This window comes from Pinus tabuliformis, chromosome 8 (genome assembly GCF_031772625.1).
Source record: "Pinus tabuliformis cultivar Carrire ecotype Pingquan chromosome 8, CPIR1, whole genome shotgun sequence".
NCBI lineage: Eukaryota > Viridiplantae > Streptophyta > Pinopsida > Pinales > Pinaceae > Pinus > Pinus tabuliformis.
In genome coordinates, this window is record NC_142294.1 from 1,654,008,281 (window position 1) to 1,654,031,601 (window position 23,321).

Sequence of the window (23,321 nt, forward strand, 5' to 3'; positions counted from 1 at the left end):
AGAGATAATTCAGGGAAATTCCTACCCAACACCCCCACCACATCACAAAGTCACCCTTCTCTCTTCTTCAGTGGCAGTGATCCAGAAGAACCTATAGGTGAACCACCAGATATGTACAAAGATCCTATAGCAGAAGAAGGGCAAGAAACCATCCCTCTAGAGACCATGGCTGAAAACAGAAACGTTAGAGGGAATGGGGAAAGAGTAGAGGGTACCTTTCCTATCTGAGAGACCAATGGGGACACTAAAATGAAGAAAATAAGTCCTTCAGCCTTACCTCACTTCCATGGGTTGACTACTGAATATCCTGATACCTTTTTGTTTGAATTTTATGTTATCTGTCGAACCTATGACTATAGCGAAGATGAGCAGAAGTTGAAACTGTTTCCTTCTACCCTGAAGTATGTAGCATTGTGCTGGTTCATGGGGTTACCTGGCAACAACATCATAACTTGGGCTCATATGCAGCAAGCCTTTAATAACAAATACCAGGACTATTGTAGGTCAAAGGATACCAAGGAAGAAATATTCTGAATGACCATGGGAAGCGATGAATCCTTGGAAGATTATGAAGAGAGGTTTCAGCTCAGTTATAAAAGGCTAGGTGCACACTTGACCCCGAATCTCTGAAGTTGGTCCTACTCAGAGGAGTCCCGGAAGACCTTCTAGATACCCTCCATTTGCTGGTTGGAGGGGACATCTACCAACTACCTTATGAAGACATAAAGACTGTGTTTAGAAACCATTCTAGGGTAGCCAGAAAGAGAGGTAGGGGAAGTCAACCCTTAGCCAGTACATCGTCATCCAGTTCATCCCTTAGAGGTGAATTTGGAAATTTGCTGAAAGATTTCAAGAGCAAGATGATGCAGACTCTTGCCATGTAAATGGATACCTTGCATATCAAAAGAAAACAAGAGGAAGTAGAGAGGGCTTTGACCATTTTTTGCCCTAGATGCACCAGAAGGCATCCTAAGAATGAATGTCCATTGAACTCTATAGAAGTGTGTTCAATCTATGAAGAAGGCCATTCTATGAATTAGTGCCCTTCCTTGCCCGGACTTAAAACTGCATACCAGGGGCCGGAAGAAGCCACTGAACCACTGTATTTCATGAACCAAAGGAGGCCACACGGGTCCAGACCTTACCAGTAGGGAATGCAAGCAACATCCTAGACATATTACAACCCCAATAAAGCCACTTCCATGCCTTCTTAGGGTCCCCCCGCTCATCCTTCCTGGTCCACCCCCCCTCCTTGGTCATATCAATCTCAATACCATGCTCAACCAGGTGCTCATTCATTTCACTCTTATGCTTAGCCACAGCCTCAGTGGAATGAACCTCATCAGGGGTGGAGGCCCTAATACAACTCTCCTCCTGCTCTTTTGCCTCCATCACCTGCTCAACCACAACCATTGCCTCCTGCTCCACCAAGGCAACCCCAAATACCTGCTCAATCGAACCCAAACCCGAATAACAGATAGGCCCAGCAGGTATATAGTGGGGAAACATCATGCCCGACCTATGCTGTGGAGATTCAGGAGATTAACATACGATCTGGGAAGGTTCTCCTAGATAACCAGCCTACCCCTAAGGAGGATGAGGAAGAAAAAGAGGAAAGTGAACCAAAAGCCACTCCACCCTTTCCTGAGAGATTATTTGGAACAACATAACCTACCCTAGAAGAAACTGAGCTTCTGGGAGAATTGAAACAATTATGTGCAAAGATACCACTTCTCCAAGCCATAAAGGATGTGCCTATATATAACGAGATGATCAAGAAGAAGTGTTTCAGGCACCCAGGCAGGTTCAAGAGAGATGCTCCAACTATCAATGTCATAGGACAATTGTCTGACCTAATGTTGGGGTAGGTAATCTGTCTGAAATATCTAGACCTTGGAAGCCTTGTAGTCAATGTCCACATCAATGGCACCATAATCCTCCATACCTTGATTGGTCTAGGGGCTGCCATTAATGTGATGACCAAGGACACTATGCTCAAGCTCAACCTTCAGGGCTCCTTGAGAAAGACCACAACAGTACTACAATTAGTAGACCGCTCCAGTGTGACCCCTGAAGGGATTGTGGAAGATGTAATGGTCTCCATAGGTTCTTGGGAGTACCCTGCTAATTTCCTGGTTCTCCAACTAAAGGCAAAGCTCACTGGGTATCCTCTCATCCTGGGAAGACACTGGTTACAGATGCCTATATTAGTTGTCGAGCTGGGAACATGACAATCAAGAATGGGCATATGTCCAAGCAGCTAGTCCTATATCCTCTTTCCCAACCTTTTTTAGAACATGATTTACCTCTCTGGTTGGAGGAGGAAGATGAGGATGAAGTCTATTCCGCACCACTATGTGTAGTGGAAGATACCATGGGGGGGGGGGGCACAAACCGAGGATGATCTTGTTGAAAACTTGATTCAGAATCCACCCCCCAATGTGTTGCCATTAGAAGCACTGCTAGAAGAAACCCAAGCCAATCCTTTAGTTGATCTCTGTGTGGCTGACCTGACCTCTCTCTGAGTTAAGAATATGGAATTTGACCCAGGGCGAACGTTGAAGATCAACTCATCCTTATCCACCTCTCAGGATAAAGAACTGTGTAGCTTACTAAGAAACCACTTGGATGCTTTTGCTTGGAGCTATAAGGAGATGAAGGGAGTGCACCCTTTAGTCTGTACTCATCACATTTACATTAAGGAAGATTGCAAACCAGTCAGGCAGCCTTAAAGGAGGATGAATCCAGCCCTTAAGGACATTGTCAAAGAAGAACTGCAAAAGTTACTGGATGTAGGATTCATCTACCCTATCTATGATAGTGAATGGGTCTCTCCTTTGGTGCTAGTGCCAAAGAAAAATGGGAAGTGGAGAATATGTGTTGATTATCGAGAACTAAACAAGGCCACCAAGAAGGACCATTTTCCTTTGCCTTTCATAGATCAAGTGTTAGATGGCCTGGCAAGGAAGAAGTTTTTCTCCTTCCTAGATGGGTTTAGCCGGTACAAGCAGCATCCAAATCAGCCCGAAATACCAAGATAAGACCACTTTCACTTGTCCTTGGGGTAACTTTGCATATCAGGTCCTTCCTTTTGGATTGTGCAATGCTCCCACCACTTTCCAGAGAGCAGTATTGCGTATATTTGCCGAACTGGTTCATGATGCAGTCGAAATCTATATGGATGACTTTACCCCTTATGGTTCCAACTTCCAGGAAGCTTTGTCTAACCTAGGAAAAGTGTTGGACAAGTGTATTGAAATGAACCTATCCCTCTGTCTTGAAAAATGTGATTCTTGATGACTGAAGGGACCCTGCTAGGTCATGCAATCTCTCAGCAAGGATTACAAGTGGAACCCAATAGTATTTCCATCATCCAAAGGGTCCCACCTCCTCAAAAAGTAAGAGATGTTCGAATTTTACTAGCTTTAGAAGTGTATTATAAAAGACTCATTAAGGATTTCAGTAAGCTAGCCTCTCCATTGTTTGGTCTTTTGGGAAAAGATGATGAGTTCATATGGAATGACAACTGTCAAGAGGCTCTGGATACCTTGAAAACTAAACTGGTGACTGCCCCAATTTTGAGAGGTCCAAACTGGGCCCTACCTTTCCACATCCATACAGATGCCTCGAGCAAAGCGATAGGAGCATCCCTGGGGCAAGTTGATGAGAAGTTGCCTTATGCCATATATTTTGTAAGTAAAAACTTGTCAAAGGCAGAATTAAACTACACTGTAACCGAAAAGGAGCTCCTAGCTGTAGTCCATTCCCTAAATAGGTTCAGACACTAGATCACTGGCTATCAAACATTTGTACACAATAATCATGCTGCAATTAGGTATTTAATGAACAAACCAGATGTAAATTCTCGCATTATTAGATGGTTTCTTTTATTGCAACAATTTGATTTAACCATTGTTGATAAGCCAGGTAAGGAAAATGTTGTTGCTGATTTTTTTGTCTGGAATAGATCTGCTTGCAGGTGATGAAGGAATGGTGGATGATCAAATGCTAGATGAACACCTATTTTCTATCTCAGTACTCTCTCCATGGTTTGGTGATATAGCAAATTACTTAGCTTCTGCACAGTTCTCGCCACACCTATCCTCAAAAGAAAAGAGCAAGATCGTGAGGAAAAGTGCCCCATTCACCTGGATTGGGGGCAATCTCTTCAAACTTGTCCCAGATCAAGTTTTGAGGAGATGTGTCAAGGAGGAGGAAGTTTTTGACATTCTCCTAACCTGTCATGATGGGCCCTGTGGGGACCATTTTGCAGCAAATCGGATTGCCTTCAAAATCCTGCAAGCAGGTTACTATTGGCCCACTCTTCATCAAGATGTAAGGAGATATATCAGCCAATGTGACTGACGTCAAAGGACGGGGAATCCTACTCCAAGGGATGAGATGCCCCTGCAACCTCAAGTGACTTTCAAGCCATTTGAGAAGTGGGGCATGTGATTTGTGGGTCCTGTCTACCCTCCTTCAAAGCAGAAATCTTACATCATCATGTGCACTGATTATCTGACAAAATGGGCAGAAACAAAGGTGATCAAGGCAGCAACAGAAGAAAAAGTAGCTGAGTTTTTGAGAGAGAATATATTCTACAAGTTTGGATGTCAAGGAGAATTAGTCACAGATCAAGGGAGTTAGTTTACCTCTAATTTGATTGAAGACCTGCTCACACATTACAAAATTAAGCACATAACTTCCACCCCTTATCATCTGCAAGCAAATGGATAGGTGGAAGTCACTAACAGAGCTTTGGAAGGGATTTTGACCAAGGTAGTGAGCAGCAGCAGAAAAGATTGGGCAGATTGATTGGTTGAGGCCACCTGGGCCTATAACACCACCTAGATGACCACCACAGGGTTCACACCCTATGAGCTGGTCTAGGGGAAGAAGGATTTGTTGTCAATAGAATTTGAATATAACACACTAAGGATGGCAGCTCAACTGGACCTAGATCTCAGCCATGCACAAAAGGAAAGATTACTTTAGCTAAATGGATTGGATGAAAAAAGATTGCAGGCCCTTCTCCACTCAGAGGTAGTCTAGTTTCAAAGAAAAACATGGCATGACAGACACCTCAAATAGAAACAATTCCATGAAGGAGATTGGCTGCTGCTGTATGATTCAAGGCATAAATATTTCAAGGGAAAACTGAGGACAAGATGGCTGGGACCGTACAAAGTAGAAAGGTGCAATGACAATGGTTTAGTTCTGATCAGGAGCATCGATGAAGAAGCCATCCCCATGCTTGTCAATGGGCATAGGTTGAAAATCTATAGGAAGTCCCTCTCCAAGCAAAAATTCATTGAGAATCTGAGTAAAATAGTGTTGGTAGTGGTGTTGGCATTATGATACATATGTTGTACTTGATGGCAACCCACTCATCTCAGATAATAAATTATAGTGTAGAGAAAATTTCACGCACTTATATGCAGAGAAAAGTTTATTTCATGTAGAGAAAAGTTCACGCAATTTTATGCAGAGAAAAGTTTATTTCATGTAGAGAAAAGTTCACGCACTTTTATGCAGAGAAAAGTTTATTTCGTGTAGAGAACTTACCTTTGGTCCATGGTAGTTAGTCCTTGGTATTTGAACCTATGAGGAAAAGCGCGTATATGTTGGAGAACTTACCTTTGGTCCATGGTAGTTAGTCCTTGGTATTTGAACCTATGAGGAAAAGCGCGTATATGTTGGAGAACTTACCTTTGGTCCATGGTAGTTAGTCCTTGGTATTTGAACCTATGGTTTTGGACCATGGTACTTCGTCAAAAGTGTTGATCTCAGGTACTTTCATGGTTGGTTCATGGTATTAGTCCAACAGTTTTTTTGATCCTATGGTTTTGGCCCGTGGTATTGTGAAATGCCTAAGCTTATATAAGCAAAGGAGATCACTTGGCTAATTCATTCTTGCAAATGGAATATCTTAAGATCTGAAATATTGGGTTATTGTTTTAAAATTTTGATCTATGAAAGGGAAGTTGAAAGCGAATCTGTGAAGGGTGATCTCTCGAGCGCTGCAGCTGCGGAAGTGTGGAGGCGCCACAGAAGGCGCAGTGCGGAGGCGCCACAGAAGGCGCAGTGCTGAGGCGCCACAGAAGGCGCAGTGCGGAGACGCCACAGAAGGCGCAGTGCGGAGGCGCCACAAAAGGCACAGTTCGGAGGCGCCACAGAAGGCGCAGTGCGGAGACGCCACAGAAGGCACAGTGTGGAGGCGCCACAGAAGGCGCAGTGCGGAGACGCCACAGAGGCGCCACAGAAGGCGCAGTGCGGAGGTGCCACAGAAGGCGCAGTGCGGAGACGCCACAGAGGCGCCACAGAAGGCGCAGTGCGGAGACGCCACAGAGGCGTCACAGAAGGCGCAGTGTGGAGGCGCCACAGAAGGCGCAGTGCGGAGGCGCCATAGAAGGCGAAGTGCAGAGGCGCCACAGAAGGCGCAGTGCGGAGGCGCCACAGAAGGCGCAGTGCAGAGGCGCCACAGAAGGCGCAGTGCAGAGGCGCCACAGAAGGCGCAGTGCGGAGGCGCCACAGAAGGTGAAGTGCAGAGGCGCCATAGAAGGCGCAGTGCGGAGGCGCCACAGAAGGCGCAGTGCAGAGGCGCCACAGAAGGCGCAGTGCAGAGGTGCCACAAAAGGCGCAGTGCGGAGGCGCCACAGAAGGCGCAGTGCGGAGACGCCACAGAGGCGCCACAGAAGGCGCAGTGCGGAGACGCCACAAAGGCGCCACAGAAGGCGTAGTGCGGAGACGCCACAGAGGCGCCACAGAAGGCGCAGTGCGGAGACGCCACAGAGGCGCCACAGAAGGCGCAGTGCGGAGGTGCCACAGAAGGCGCAGGTGCGGTGGTCGTGGCGCCACAGAAGGCGCAGGTGCGGAGGTAGTACAGATATCCGCAGATCTATACCAGTGAAGTTGCGATCACTACTTAAATTTTGTTTTAACTGCCTTTGACTATTCTGCAGGGTTTTGGGTGCATAACTGATGTTTGGTTACTAATATTGAGTTCAGATAACAACATGATTAATGACTTATCTTTATGTACTAGATCTGGTTGATAACTCTCATAATATCATTGTATATGTATGGATTTGGTGATTGGGTGATTCAGAAGGTTGTTTGATTATGAGCTTCAATGTTGTTGTTGGGTCCAGTATGAAAATTGGATGAAAAGTGGCCTTTCAGATTATGTGTTGTGCTTCAGTGTATCCAATCTGAAAATTGATGAAACATGGTACCTGGAGGAGAGAAGATTGTAGGCCAGCACCTATGTACTAGTATCTAAGCTAGTACAAAAGCTAAGGGAGATCTTTGGAGCATTGTAGCAGGTAGTAGCCTGTGTACTAGTAAATGGATCGGCTAGTACAAGAGCAAAGGGGGTTGTAGCTCCTGTACTGGTATAAGACTGCACCAGTACAAATATTGTAAAAGGATTTTCTTATTAAGAAGAAGATTGAGATGACTTGCAGCAGGTGGTTTTTCTCCCGCATTGGGTTTCCACCTTATATCATGGTGTTCATGTGTGTGCCTTATGTTTGATGATCTATTCTCTATTACTGCATCTGTTATCTGATAATATGGTTGATAATGTTCTAATGCACTCATTGAAGATCAATTAACTTAATCATAAGAAGTTGTGGAAGTAGCATATATGAATATGATTATGGAAATGAAAAAGTTTTATTAATGTGATAATACTGATTCACCCCCCCCCCCTCTTAGTATTATTTCCAACAATTGGTATCAGAGCAGGTCCTTTGGTAGAAGCTTGATTGCTTGAAGGAGATCTGTGGAACAATGGGAAAGAAGCTTAAGAAGAAAGCATCTAAGAAAAAGAAGTCATCTCAGAAGAACTATGACAGTGGGAGAATCGATTGGGGATTAGGTATAAGAAGCTCTTCAGATTCAGAATCATTATCAGGTATGAATATATTATCCTCTGATGTTCCAGCTATCTTTCCTTTTGGAAGAGATGAAGGTGATAGCGAAACTACTGAATTTGCTCTTATGGGTGAACAAGAAAGATATCAAATAGAGGCAGAATTTAAAAGGCTGACAGACAAAATTAGAGATCAACAAGATCTATTGAACAAAAGGGAATGTGATTTCAAAGAAGAAGCTACCAAACTAAAGGCCCAACTAGAAGAAGGAAACAAGGTAAGAAAGCTACTCAAGGACAAGGAAGACCAATGTCAAAAATTGCAGCATGAAGTGACATCATTAAGAAAAGAAGTCAACGAAAGAAGCACAACCATCAAGAATCTCAAAGATAGATCCAGCTACTATGAAAATCTTGAAGCTACAATCCTCTCACTAAAAGGATATCTTGAGGAATCAAAGAAGCAGAATACAGATCTACTCCAAGCTATTGCAAAACAAGAAAACGAAGTCACAGCTTAAAATCTCAACTAGAATGTGCCTTCCGAGTTTGTCAAATGCAGCAGGATCTGAATGAAGAACAAGAAAGGAGATTCTCAAACTTAGGGAACAAATGGAAGAAGGAAGGAAAGCTGAAGAAGATTTGAAAAAGCAATCTCTTGAAAAGGAAGAACAACTTTAGGTTGAGGTAAATATCTTGAAAGGTAAACTAGAAGAAAAGGATAAGCTTTTACGATTTCAAGATAGTTCTAAAGTCTTGGATGATATTCTTAGTAGTCAAAGGTCTCCTGCTATAAAGATGGGTCTTGGTTTCCATGAATCTGTTGAAGGTGAATCTAGTTCACAAGGTGAGGCAAGGAACTCTAAAGAGAAATCTAAAGTGATCAACGAAGAAATGAAAGATCAATCTCATCATCAACCAAGAAAAGAGATTCCTCAAAGAAAATCCTTTACTCCTCCTATGAATAATGTTGAATGTTATGTATGTCATAATCTTGGACATGTTGCAGCTAGATGTAGAAGAAGAAGGTTCAAGACCATTATGTAGAAAGATCATCACATTCAAGGTACTTTTATGGATATTGCTTTGCTTGCAATATGTTTGGTCACAAAGCTGCTGATTGTTACAGGAGGAATATGAAACATGTAAGATGTTATGCATGTAACAAGCTTGGACATATAGCTGAGGAATGCAGGAACAAAGTGTGGGCACCATATCAAAAGGAGAAAATGTCATCATCACGCTTGAAGATATGGAGGAAAAAAGAAGTACAGTCAGAAAAAAGCGGCACTGCACAACGTACAAACATACCAGAATCAGAGGGAGCTGAAAGTACAAAACTTCAGTGTCCTGAATCTCATATGCAAACTCCATAAAAAAAAGTTGCATATATACGAGAGTTAGTTACAGCACAGTCGCGTATATGATTGTTTGAAGAAAGGCAGTTAGGGACAGATTCAAGAGAAGGATCAGTTTTGCTCTAGTTAATAATAATGATGTGTGGATATGATGGTTAGAAGTGTTTTGGTTCTAACTTGATATTGATGATGTCTTGATACTTCTTATTGATATGCATGATCAGACAGATGGCACAGGTTTAGAGGGAGCATATGGACTTAATGCATTATTGGCATTATGGTTAATAGTCCTTGGTGATGATACTTATATGGATAAATGATTCATCTTGCTATGGTTATGAGTTGTTCACATGGTTCTTGGATCAGATTTATGGTTGATTCTCTAATGATGCTTGCATGGGAAGCACTTAGCTTGAATTCACATCTTCTTGATGTTGAGTCACTCATATGCTGCTGTCGTCATATGCATAAAGATCATATATTACAGTTATGATTCCTTTCATTCTTGGCACAAATGGATGAGGATTGTTGGCTGGATACAGGGATGATTATTCAAAGTTGCATTGTTGGAGACATGATGATAATGAGCTCTTATCTATATGATGATAGGATTGTTTCATACATATGTTGATTAATGCAGATATTCCCAATTGATGATACTTGATTCATGTAGATCTGGATGACTATGATGTTTCTCACATAGAATGTGAAATTCTGTTGATGCGGACATACCTTGATGATTCATGCACTAATACAAGTTACTGGTCTAGTTGCTGTTGACAGATACTATGGAGCAGATCATAAAGTGTTGTTGTTGATGTTCATCTTATTTAGGTGATGTCATATCAAGACTCATGATGTAATAGTGTCATCTCTTCAGGTCATGTAACGACCTATGTTGGTTTCCCCACTATGCCTGGGATGAAGATGTAATGTATTTGGTTTTCATTTTTCTGATATATCCCCACTTGGTTGGGTGATGGATGTATGTATTGAATCTTTTAGGAAGGTCATTTGTGATGTAGAACATCCTTTTGCAGACCTTGCTTACAGTCAGGGGGAGCCTGAGCATGATCAACACTATATAGCAGAGCAGACATTTCAGCTTGTTCTCAGAAAGAGCATGATCAGATTGGTGCACCATGACATATACAAAGGGGGAGCTCATTCAGAGATTTCAACAGGTACTCAGGGGGAGCTTATAATGCATTGTTGGCATTATGGAGGACGTACAAAAGGAGTATTGGATGCTGGTCTGAATATTGCTGCAATACATCTCTATCTCTTTCATGGTCATGGATTATGGTTCTTCTTTGCAGATCTGGTTTATAGTTAGGGGGAGCATGTTCTTAGGGGGAGCATAACCCTTTGCCCTTGATGTCAAAGGGGGAGAGTGATTGGTTTTTGTTGCCATCAAGTCCAAAGGGGGAGATTGTTGGCATTATGATACATATGTTGTACTTGATGGCAACCCACTCATCTCAGATAATAAATTATAGTGTAGAGAAAATTTCACGCACTTATATGCATAGAAAAGTTTATTTCATGTAGAGAAAACTTCACGCACTTTTATGCAGAGAAAAGTTTATTTCATGTAGAGAAAAGTTCACGCACTTTTATGCAGAGAAAAGTTTATTTCATGTAGAGAAATTACCTTTGGTCCATGGTAGTTAGTCCTTGGTATTTGAACCTATGAGGAAAAGCGCGTATATGTTGGAGAACTTACCTTTGGTCCATGGTAGTTAGTCCTTGGTATTTGAACCTATGAGGAAAAGCGCGTATATGTTGGAGAACTTACCTTTGGTCCATGGTAGTTAGTCCTTGGTATTTGAACCTATGAGGAAAAGCACGTATATGTTGGAGAACTTACCTTTGGTCCATGGTAGTTAGTCCTTGGTATTTGAACCTATGGTTTTGGACCATGGTACTTCGTCAAAAGTGTTGATCTCACGTACTTTCATGGTTGGTTCATGGTATTAGTCCAACAGTTTTTTGATCCTATGGTTTTGGCCCGTGGTATTGTGAAAGGCCTAAGCCTATATAAAGCAAAGGAGATCACTTGGCTAATTCATTCTTGCAAATGGAATATCTTAAGATCTGAAATATTGGGTTATTGTTTTAAAAGTTTGATCTATGAAAGGGAAGTTGAAAGCGAATCTGTGAAGGGTGATCTCTCGAGCGATGCAGCTGCGGAAGTGCGGAGGCGCCACAGAAGGCGCAGTGCGGAGGCGCCACAGAAGGCGCAGTGCGGAGACGCCACAGAGGTGCCACAGAAGGCGCAGTGCGGAGGCGCCACAGAAGGCGCAGTGCGGAGGCGCCACAGAAGACGCAGTGCGGAGACGCCACAGAAGGCCCAGTGCGGAGGCGCCACAGAAGGCGCAGTGCAGAGACGCCACAGAAGGCGGAGTGCGGAGACGCCACAGAGGCGTCACAGAAGGCGTAGTGCGGAGGCACCATAGAAGGCGCAGTGCGGAGGCGCCACAGAAGGCGCAGTGCGGAGGCGCCATAGAAGGCAAAGTGCAGAGGCACCACAGAAGGCGCAGTGTGGAGGTGCCACAGAAGGCGCAGTGCAGAGGCGCCACAGAAGGCGCAGTGCAGAGGCGCCACAGAAGGTGCAGTGCGGAGGCACCACAGAAGGCGCAGTGCGGAGACGCCACAGAAGGCGCAGTGCGGAGGCGCCACAGAAAGCGCAGGTGCGGTGGTCGCAGCGCCACAGAAGGCGCAGGTGCGGAGGTAGTACATATATCCGCAGATCTATACCAGTGAAGTTGTGATCCCTGCTTAAAATTTGTTTTAACTGCCTTTGACTATTCTGCAGGGTTTTGGGTGCATAACTGATGTTTGGTTACTGGTGTTGAGTTCAGATAACAACATGATTAATGACTTATATTTATGTACTAGATTTGGTTTATAACTCTCATAATATCATTGTATATGTATGGATCTGGTGATTGGGTGATTCAGAAGGTTGTTTGATTATGAGCTTCAATGTTGTTGTTGGGTCCAGTATGAAAATTGGATGAAAAGTGGCCTTTCAGATTATGTGTTGTGCTTCAGTGTATCCAGTCTGAAAATTGATGAAACGTGGTACCTGGAGGAGAGAAGATTGTAGGCCAGCGCCTATGTACTAGTATCTAAGCTAGTACAAAAGCTAAGGGAGATCTTTGGAGCATTGTAGCAGGTAGCAGCCTGCGTACTAGTAAATGGATCGGCTAGTACAAGAGCAAGGGGGTTGTAGCTCCCGTACTGGTATAAGACTGCACCAGTACAAATATTGTAAAAGGATTTTCTTATTAAGAAGAAGATTGAGATGACTTGCAGCAGGTGGTTTTTCTCCCGCATTGGGTTTCCACCTTATATCATGGTGTTCATGTGTGTGCCTTATGTGTGATGATCTATTCTCTATTACTGCATCTGTTATCTGATAATATGGTTGATAATGTTCTAATGCACTCATTGAAGATCAATTAACTTAATCATAAGAAGTTGTGGAAGTAGCATATATGAATCTGATTATGGAAATGAAAAAGTTTTATTAATGTGATAATTCTGATTCACCCCCCCCCCCTCTCAGTATTATTTCCAACAAGTGGAGCAGGTCTCTGCCTCCACTTCACCCACACCCTAAAAAAAAAAAAAAAAAATGAGGAGAATAAAAGATCCCTGGATGAAAACCTCACCTTGGAGGCACCTAGGGTAGGCAATGAGGGTGAAAACCTACTGGAGGTGCCCCAACTGTCTCAAAAAAAAAAAAAACAGGAGCAGAAAATTAACCTCTTTTGAATGCATTGCAGATTGCAGGAGGGCAACATAAGAGAAAGGGACATGGCCAAGCTGAATACACCTCTGATAGATCACTTCTCTAGCACTATTGTCTTTCCCTAGCCCCTGGTCTCACTTGTTCTGGAAAATTATGCATCCTACAAAAGGCTCTGTGCATTCTACAGGAGGCTCCTGTAGAAATCACAGAGAGCTCAAAATCAAGTCCAGAAAAGGATTAGAGGGCTAGAAACTTGTCCAGAATACCTATGGACCTCCTTACCACCATTCATCCTCATAACTCTCCATTCCATACCTACACCACTGCATTTCCACTCACTTCTTTCTTCCCTGCACAGAAAAACAAAAATCTTGTTTCTTTTGTTTTTCAAAAATGAAGAATAAAACAGTAGCATCCTTAACTTATCTCTTACCTAGTGCATACTAGCTGCTTTTCCTTGGCCGGGAGAACCTGCCTTAGCTATCTCTTCAATCCCTACTCAAGCCTCAACCAAATGTTTTGGAGGGAGAAGCAGTTAAAGGAAATCCTGCAGGATTCCTGTAGCAGCTGATCCCCTTAAAAATCGAGCTCTAGAGGCAGGGTCAGTGCAACCACATATGTATAAAACACGCAAGGAGCTGATCCTGATTAAAGATCACTAGTACGAGGTAGCCGAGCCACCAATTTAGAAGCCACAGGCACTAGCAGCAGCAATCCATGAATAGAATGCCAAAGTCTGAGCATGCAACAACACGATAGCGACTAACAGGTAAGTGACTAAACTCGTTCCTCTGTTGCATGAGTATAATTTAAAAACTGCATGGACAAGTGAGATGGTTTCAATTAAACGAGATCGGTGGCCAATTAATTGGCCATCCTCGTCCAGTTCAAATAGCGCCTCATCCAATTCAAACAACACTCAGTGGGTGCAATCGGCACATGTGTTCAGTCAACTCGAAAAAAAAACTCAAAACAGATAGTGGAGGCGTATAACGGGAATGATGGAAGTGAATGCGGGCAAGCGGCATGAATTTTCATAATGGCACTGAAGTAGGGACCAACGGTCTGGATGAGGGTAAAGTACCCTTCCTGCCACTTCACCTCGTCACCGTAGAACACTCCTGTAATCTTAAGTACGTTGTAGTCGACCACCTATACCACCTTTGTTTTCATTATATCGACAAGCTCTCGGTTGTAGCAACTTACCTACCACATCCAGAGCCTTGAACCAGTCTCTCTCTATCAGTTTTAGAACCCTTTCGCTTATCGGGCTCTACAGGAGTGGAAACATAGTGTTATAGGAGCCTTTCTATAGGAGGGCCAGTGAGCAACATCGCAGAGAAAAATTCAGGATTTTATGGCAAATTCGAGCTCGAAGAGGTAGGCTTTGTGTATACCCTCTCTGCATTTCCGTCTCTACAAAGGGTGGTGTGATTTCAAGCGGGGTATTGCGTTGAAAAAGGGAAGGAAAGTGAGAACAGAGTTTGCTTGTGTTTTTTTTTTTAAAATATATACAATTTCTCCATTTACTCTTTGCACTGAAATACTGTTTCTTTCTCCTCCGTGGTATTCTCCTGTGTAAAGAGATGATGCAACTCTAGAAAATTAAGCCTATAAAAAAAAGTGAACTTGCATTGGGTAGTCTACTTATCTTGTGAAAGGGAAAAAACATTGTCCTGTATACTCTCTATTTTTTAAGATATTGTTTCCCTCAAATAGACCGAGAAGTAAATTAAGGTTAAGAACAGAGTTTGGAAGGAAGGAAAGTTGCATTTTGTTTTTTGTTAAAAAGAAAGAAAATCTCAGCTGTTGCTCTGTTTTCGGGTTTGAAATTTGCTGCCTTCCTCCTCACCTGAAACATTCCAGCAGTATCTGAACATCATGACAGGGGATTTTATGAGGAAGGAGCCTCTGAATTCAACTAAGCTGCATGAACATCCAAAAGTGGTAGCTCTCTTTACCAGGGAAAATTGGATGCCTTTCTTTGAGAATTTTCATGGGTATGATGAGGAAGTCATAGAGGAATTTTTATTGTCTTTAAAACCTCACTCAAAAACCCATGCCACTATCAGTTTCAGGGGTCTAACCATAGAACTCACACCGGAATTCATCAATAGGGTCACCGGTCTTCCACTTGGGCTACCCTGGAGCAAAGAAGAAAAACCATTGGGTCAAGTTGCCAAGAAGACCTTTTTCAAGCGTAATGAACATCCTATGGAGGATAAGAATGGCATCACGAGGACAAGTATACCTTATCCATGGGGTGAGGTCAGTTATCAGATCATGAAATATATCTCCTGTGAAGGAAGATACAACATAGTTTATGGGTATCATTTCTGACTGTTACATGAACTAAGATATAGAATGGACCTTCCTACATCCAGAAAACTCAGTATTCCATATTTTCTCCTGCAATACTTAATATAATCTAGCACCAAATTGAAGGCAGGGGTTCCAGACCAATTGGCTCACTATGGGCTAATTAAATTGCTAGTGGAGGATGCCCTCCACACTTTCACAATCCCCATAGCCTGGGAGATTTTCAGGAACATGACTAAAGAGTATGATATAAAAAATGTCACTAATGACCTTAGTCCATCTCGAAGTGAAGAGGAGGAACAAAAAGGGGAAGCTGAGGAGGAAATCCATGAAGAAGAAAAGAACACTCAATTGGAAGAAGAGGAAACCCACACATAAGAATAAGGAAACGAGATAGGAGAGGAGAAACATGAAACTGCCAAAGATGAGCCTAAAGCAGAGAAGAAGAGAGAATCAAAAGCAGAAAAGGCTAAAACCACAACAGAGAAAAAAAAGAGGACAAAAACTGAAAAGAAGAAACCTAAGATAGTTCAGAAAAAGGTTTCCACAGGAAAGGTAGAAACTAAGCAAGTAGAGGAGAAAACAAAATCAGAGACAGCAAAAACAAAACCATCAGAAACAGGAAAAGCAGCAGATGAAGAAGAAGAAGCAAAGCAAGAAGAAGTGTCTCCCAAGCCACTAGCAAGAGAGGGAGTAGCTATTCTTGTTGCACTTAGTACTCCAGCCAAGCCCAAAGGAAAAAGGAAGAGACAACCATCTATGTACTTCAAGGCTCGAAAGAGCACCAAAATAAAGATGGGGAAGCCTCAGCCACCTTCAAAGGAGCCCATCATCATTGAGGATGTCCCTACTGCAACAAAGGAGGAATCTCCATCCAAAACCCCCATCACTTACGAAAGAGAAAGTCCTAAGACCTCTACTTGGAAAGAAAGGATCAAACTAATGGACTCTAAAACAGTCCTACAGGAGGCGCAGACCTCTCTACAGGAGACATTGGAAAAGCTCCAAGAGACTGAAAAACTTGAAAAGAAGGTAGAAGAACAGACCAAGGAGGAAGACAAGGCAAAAGAGATACCAGAGCCTGGACCTCAGCCTAACTTAGGCTCTTACTACAACCTTCTGGAAGGGGGAAGATCATCCCACAAAAGTTTGCAGTCCCTCTTTTCTTTGAGCTGGAAAAGGAAAGAGTAAGGACCCATACATGGATGCAAATTGAAAAATCAAAAAGGGTGGAAGACATTGGGAACATGGAAAACAAATTGAGGGAAATGGGAAAAGAATTAAGCATGGTTAGGCATACAGAAAGCATCAGAAGAGCTCAATTGGAGGCAGAAAATGAAATGTTAAAGAAGTAGTTGCAAGAAATGGAACCTCAAGGAGGAAATGAGCTATCAATCTTAAAAAGACAGCAACAGGCAGAGGAACCCCAAGCAGACAATGAGACATTGATAAGACAGCAACAGGAAAGGGAATCCCAGGCAGAAAATGAGGTGTTGATCTTGAGAAGGCAACTACAGGAAAAGGAAGCCCAATTAGCCTGCATGGCCAGCTGGGCTATGGAGGCATTATAGTGCAAGCAGCCAGCCAAATCATATGCAGTGTACCTTAAGGATCAGTGGCTCCAATTTCAGATCAAGACACTAGCCCAAAGGGGCACAATACCTTTTCAGGATTATGGCTAATTCATGCATCTATGTGATCACAGTTCAGCTGAGGACAAAGTGAAGCTAGCATATTTTTACTTGCACAACATGGCCCTTACTGATATGAACCTATGGGATCCCAATGCTGCATTGGGAGACTTGCAGCTGATGGCCATGGCATCTTGGATGAGCCATGAAGAGAAAAGGGCAGCAGAAATCCAGAAAATGATGGCAAAAGAGCTAAATGAACCCCTGATGGTTAGAGCAGAACCAACAAACCCATGGCTCTCATCTATGCCCACCAACACCTTGCAACTAATCCTCAAGTTGTCCCAGACTATGTTGATAAGCAGGCCTAGGCTATTGCACATTTCGAGGACATGGAGAGATTGTTTGGAGATGACTGCATTCATGCCTGCATGAGAAGGTGGAACACATTGCCACACAACCTACGGATCAGGGAGTATCACTCCCCAAACAGGATGAGGGAAGCCATGAGGAGAGTGCCACTGTATAAGCACTCTATGCAAAGTTTGAAGGCCAATTGGATTGGCCTCAAATTCAGTCCTCCACTGCTGCTAGGACTGTTGGGAGGAGTAAAAGAGGAGGAAGAACAGAAACGAAGTGAAGAAGTGGATAGGAAGGAAAGATTCCATGATAAAGAGGAATATATCACATCAGAAGCATGGGATGTCAGGGAATCTGTCAGAGCCATCAAGGATGAAGAGTTAGACTAGTTGCTCAGAGGATGAGCAACCCATTCAGTAGGGGGGTGATGATGAGCCCCAGAAATGGGTAATTATATGGGCTCATTTTTCCTCTTAATTTGACTTAATCCACCATTCTCATTATTTTATTGCATGTTTTTTAATATATTTATGCTAATAGAGTGAATTGGGTTAGTCATTTTTCCATGTAGTCTAATGTGTGCTTTATGCATATTTTTTGGTCAATTTTGGACAAAGTCAAGGGATTTATGAGAAAATGGTAGCAAATACTTGAGGAAAATAGGGAAGAGGATTTGTATGGGTGGTGTCTCCTTCATTTATGACCCCTTTCCTTGAATCCTCCATCAGCAACTCGGAGCACAAAGGTCCACATTGATGCATCCAAGGGACAACCGAGCAAGTAAAGAAGGACTGTTGTTTATCTCTAGTTCTGGGAAGCCGAGCTCCTTGATTTTAGGAGGACTGTTGGAGGACTCCATTTGTATAAATAAGGGGGCTTAGAGCCTCAGTAGGTTAGCCAGTCATTAGTAAAATTTTCGCACTTTTGTGCAGCACTTGTTCAGCTCATTTTTGAGTTCCTGTTTTAGAACAATTTCTGTAATGTGAATGTTATTTTTGACAATGGAGATGAAACAATTTTTGAGCCAGCACTGACCTCTTTCAGAGGGCTGAAGCTCTTGGGTTAGGGCCCAACCCAAGCTGCCCAACACCTCTTGCTATGTACTTATATGTTTTTGCTTCAGTTCAAGAGTTAATTTCTGTTACATAGATTCATTTTACTTTGTTAGATTAGGTTGCTTTTGCTGTTTTTCATAGATGTTTTCGTTTTAGTTGCTCAAATAGGTTAATGTAGTGACAGATAAGATTCAAAAAGGCCAATAGTAGGCCCTGATCTCCTTTCTCCCTTTTTGGGACTATGATTTTAGGTCAAGGCACTACTGCTGCCACCAAAAACACAGTTTTGCTCTTCCATGCAACTTCTAGTGTGATGACTTGGTTCAGAAAGATTGATATATTGATTCAGATTCAGTTGCCTAGATCAGTTCCTGTTCTTTTACAATAGATCTCTTTGCATGATTTTCTATTCAAAGGTTACTGTTCAGCATTTTCTGTTCGTAGGTTAGTAATTAGGTCAAGCTAGAGAAATTTATGTTTTCATGGTATAGTTAATCCTCTCGTTGATCAATTTTCATAAGTAGATGTGTAGATCTCTTGCACAGCACCTCAGCTCACCGTACATCCATAAAGCAACACATTAGCTCACTTCTCACAGATTTCCCAAGTCATTCGCAAAATTTCACCAATCTGCCCTAATTTCCGCATTTTTCTCCGTAAGCTTCCCTCTTGGCATTTGAACAAATCCAACCATCATGTTCTTTCTTGATCTTCCTTGACAAGATCCAGACACCTCAACACCTTCATATAGCCTTCAGTTACCCTTTCCCATCATTTTTCCACCTTCAAAACTCCAAAAATAGCTCTTGGACTCCTCCTATAGATCCCCTGCAGCCTCTTACAGAATTCCCTGTAAGTGATTTTTGAAATATGATTGCAATGGAAGTTTTCAGAAGGGTACTAGGGGTTTCTTAGGACCTCTCCACACCTTCCTCCACCTCTGCAAAATCCAACTCCATCTTCCTTCGCCACCAAACCTCTGCACAACCACAACCAGATAAATCACAAGCATAATAATTTCACATAAAAACACTCAAAAGCACAAAAATATGTTTTCTTCCCATTTCTTTTTAGAAGTAGCTTGAATAAATGCAATTTACCTTTCCAGTAGTCAATGGCACTCATTTCATCAGTTTTCATCTCTTTTCCTGCAAGAGTAGGGTTAATAGGTAAATTAGGGTTTGCTAGGGTTTGCGTTGCATTTAAGTTTTCCTTCTCTTTCTGCAAATAGAATAGCCTCTGTCGAGCTAGCTTTTTTTCATCACAGTTAAAAGCTTCTTCTAGAAACTCATAGAAGTTGGCTTAAGCTCCTAGTGATCTTGCGCCAGTTGACCAAGTGACAGCCTGCAGTAAGAGCTAGTACTTGTGCATACAACACCGTCGCTTCCAAGTTTGTTACGAACCATCGGGTTGATAAAAGTAAAGTAGGAAGCCCCAGTAGTTGCAACATTATTGCTGCAATACTGGTGCTCACCACCTCCTTCGAAGACCTTGTCTTTGTCTTCCAGGTTAGTGAAAACCACTATGAAGAACCGCTTGGAGCCAAGATGTAGTTCTATTGCCCCCTTCAGTTTCCAGTCGTTTCTTATCCATGTATACAGTGCTTTCTCTGTGGGCCATATGCCCATAAACTTGCAAGTGACCGCATAAGTCACCATATGTTCTTTGTGCACTTGTAGCGCAGGATCGTCTAAAACCACCCTGGGTTTAATGTTAGCTTTGGGCTTGCATGGCCCCTTTGTAGGGTTTTTCTCAGTTCTCTGACTGTTGTCACTAGGATTTGTTTCCCGCCTAGCTTCCTGGTGGGTCCCTTCCTTATCATGGGAATTTTTGCCTCCCTGTTTGTGAGTTTCTGTTGATTTTATCTCTGCCTCAGTTGGTTTCCGGAAATTGCTCAGACTTGCCTCTATGTTTTTGTTTGAAACCACATTATTGTAGGAGGGAGTGGAGCTCCCTCCTCCAAGCCCTTCCATCGTTACCAGTTCGTTGTTTTCGCTCCCTGTTCAAAACCCTTGCGCCGCAACCTCTCCTCCACCTATGAAAGTGTTGATCATGGAACTATTTTTCAATCTCCCATAGAATTTCCCTTATATAATATGCATATTAAAAATGAATAAAAATTTATATTAATTTTGTATTTATTATAAATATTTGAAAATTATTTTTTGTAAAGAAAGATTTATATTATTATAACAAGTTTAATAAAAATATAAAAACAATTAATATAATATGTTAGAAGAAAAAATGTAAAGCAATTAATTTAATTAATTACATAAAAAATTAATAAGGTTGTAATATAGGATGAAAGCAATTACACATAATAGAAATTCAATGTCTATGACAAGCACATGAACTAACATATAAATACCATTTTACAAGTGTTTGATATTTAATAAAATATATAAATATCATTTTTTCTGGATTTTTTTGCTTATATAAATAAAATGTTCATTTTACATATATTAACAAATTATTTTAAATAAAACTAATAAATTTATTTTAACAAATAAGTTATTTTAAATAAATTTAATTTAATAAAGATTAATTTAAAAAACAGGACCATCTTAATTACCAATTTTGTTAATAATAATAAAAAGTGGAAAATTAATCTAACAACCAAATAATTTTGAAATTATAAAATCCTTCTCAAAAACCTTATCCTCATATCCTTAAAAAAGTCCCCAAAAATAAAACTCAATTAGGATACGAAATGCCCTCATCTCTATTTTAAAATGTCAAATTATAAAACAAAAACACTAAAATGTATGAGCAAAAACATTTTCTTATCAGAAATTGAATATATATAGCCAATGTTTCATTTTTTTTGGATGAAACAATTTGTAAAGTGGTGCAATCGTAATAACATTGACTAAACTAAATATTCAAATTTCTAATAATAATTATTGTTGAAAAGTGAGCTGAAATATTACACCGAAGCATAATATCATCCATTAAAAATACTTTGTATCAATTTACATCATATCATTTCAAAATAAAAAAATTCTGAAAATAATGATATTTTGCTAAAGTTTCGTATCACAAACACACTTCTCTTTATATACTAACAATTTCTGCTTTCCATATATTTTGTCAAAAAGATAAGATCATATGAGAACAAACAAACAACATTAAATATCAAAAGAAAAAGCATAATATAGGAATGCAAGCATTGGATAGCCAATTAAAAAGAAATTCAAAAACGTGTGCAGTAATAGGCGCCCTTCCACACGAAAGCACTACCTTAATGCAAGTTAGATATGAAAACTTTCTAGCATCTTCATGTATTTGCAATTTAACACAAAAAATGTAGAACAATCAAACCGATGCAAAATATCAACGCCTTAAGGATTAAAATTTAATTTCAAAATGTTAAATAAATATTATTCATTTTTTACCAACATTGCTACAAAAATTAAACTAGAAAACTATTAATTCCATCCTCGAAAACCAATGCATAGCATAAATTTTTTCCACATAACTCTAACCATTTGACTCTATTTCATACTTATATGTGTAATATAATTGATTTCTTAATACACAATAAAAAATAGTAGACTCTCCAAATCAATTTCAACAAAAGTATTCATAGGAGGAAGTACATTGACTCTACTTGTCTCCATTGTAATGTATTTGTATGCATTGAGATTATTAGATGTTGTAGGTATCTCAAAAATATTCAATTGAGAAAGATGAATAAAATAATGTAAAGATCACTCTCTCGCTCAATTTAATCGATAACATTGTAAAAATTGATGGTCCAATTTAGTAGTAGTTTTTTATGATTCTTGTGTCTACACAAGAATTGAACTCTGAGTCTCTTGACTTCTCCTCCACCTTTGTTCGAGGCTCTAAAATTTGTGATTAAGTCCTCCAAGAAAATCCTCAAGAACAAACACACACAATTGAAGTAGCATCCTCCGTAAGATTCTGAATAATAATGCATATAAATCAAGCAAAGAGACGTCTACCTTTTATAACACACCAAAATACCCCTAATATATATGTTTCTCATGAGATTTAACTTCATTCAAGTCTCTTCCAAGTATTCCCAACAATGATTTTCTGCGAATTTAGTTTCTCCCAAGTATTCCCATTAACGATTTTCTACGAATTTCTAGAAAAAGACATTAAAAGAAAATACACGCAAATGAAGCAGTTTCCTCAACAAACTAATGAAGAATAATAACGCTAAATCCCCAACTTGCTACAATTGTCCAAGAAAATATTTAAAATAAAGACAATATAAGCAAATGAAACAAATTTCTCTACGATTCTTAAAGAATAATGGCCATAAGTTCAGTAACAAGGCTCTTAAAATTTTACCTTAAATACTGCAGGTTTTTGCACTTCACACACTAGCTTTGCACCAACACAAACAAAAAATCCTTTGATTCTTTCACTCTTTGCAACAACTTGATCATATACCTCACAACAATTGAGTTGACCATATCCAAGAAAATGACTTGTATTTTCAGGTGGCATTGCTAGGCCTTATAAATGTTCTAATTTTTACCTAAAACCCTTGCCTTAACCTCTATTTTACAAGTCAAATATCCCTCCATGCATATATTTTTGACATTTTTCATGTTTATTTGGGTTAATGGATAAAATGTTGCTTATTTATACTAAAAGGGTTAATTATATTGATACTTTAATTAAAATTTTACCTTCACAGTACCTAAATAACTTCTTGCAGTAGTTGTCACTAATCTTAAATTGAAGGGTTGTGGTACATGAAGATATTCCGAGATTCCTGCACTAATCTCAGTTCTTGCACTAAATAAGGGACACTGTTGGATTCAATAAGTTGACTGAGGATTTGATGTGATTTGTCAAGGAAGAACCATGTTATTCTACCCTTAGTATTCAACATGATTTTTTTTATTGGCCTCCTACAACCGCTTCGAGCAAAACAAAAGAATGCAAGGGTTTTTATTGATAGAAGTCAGTTGGTAACCAAAT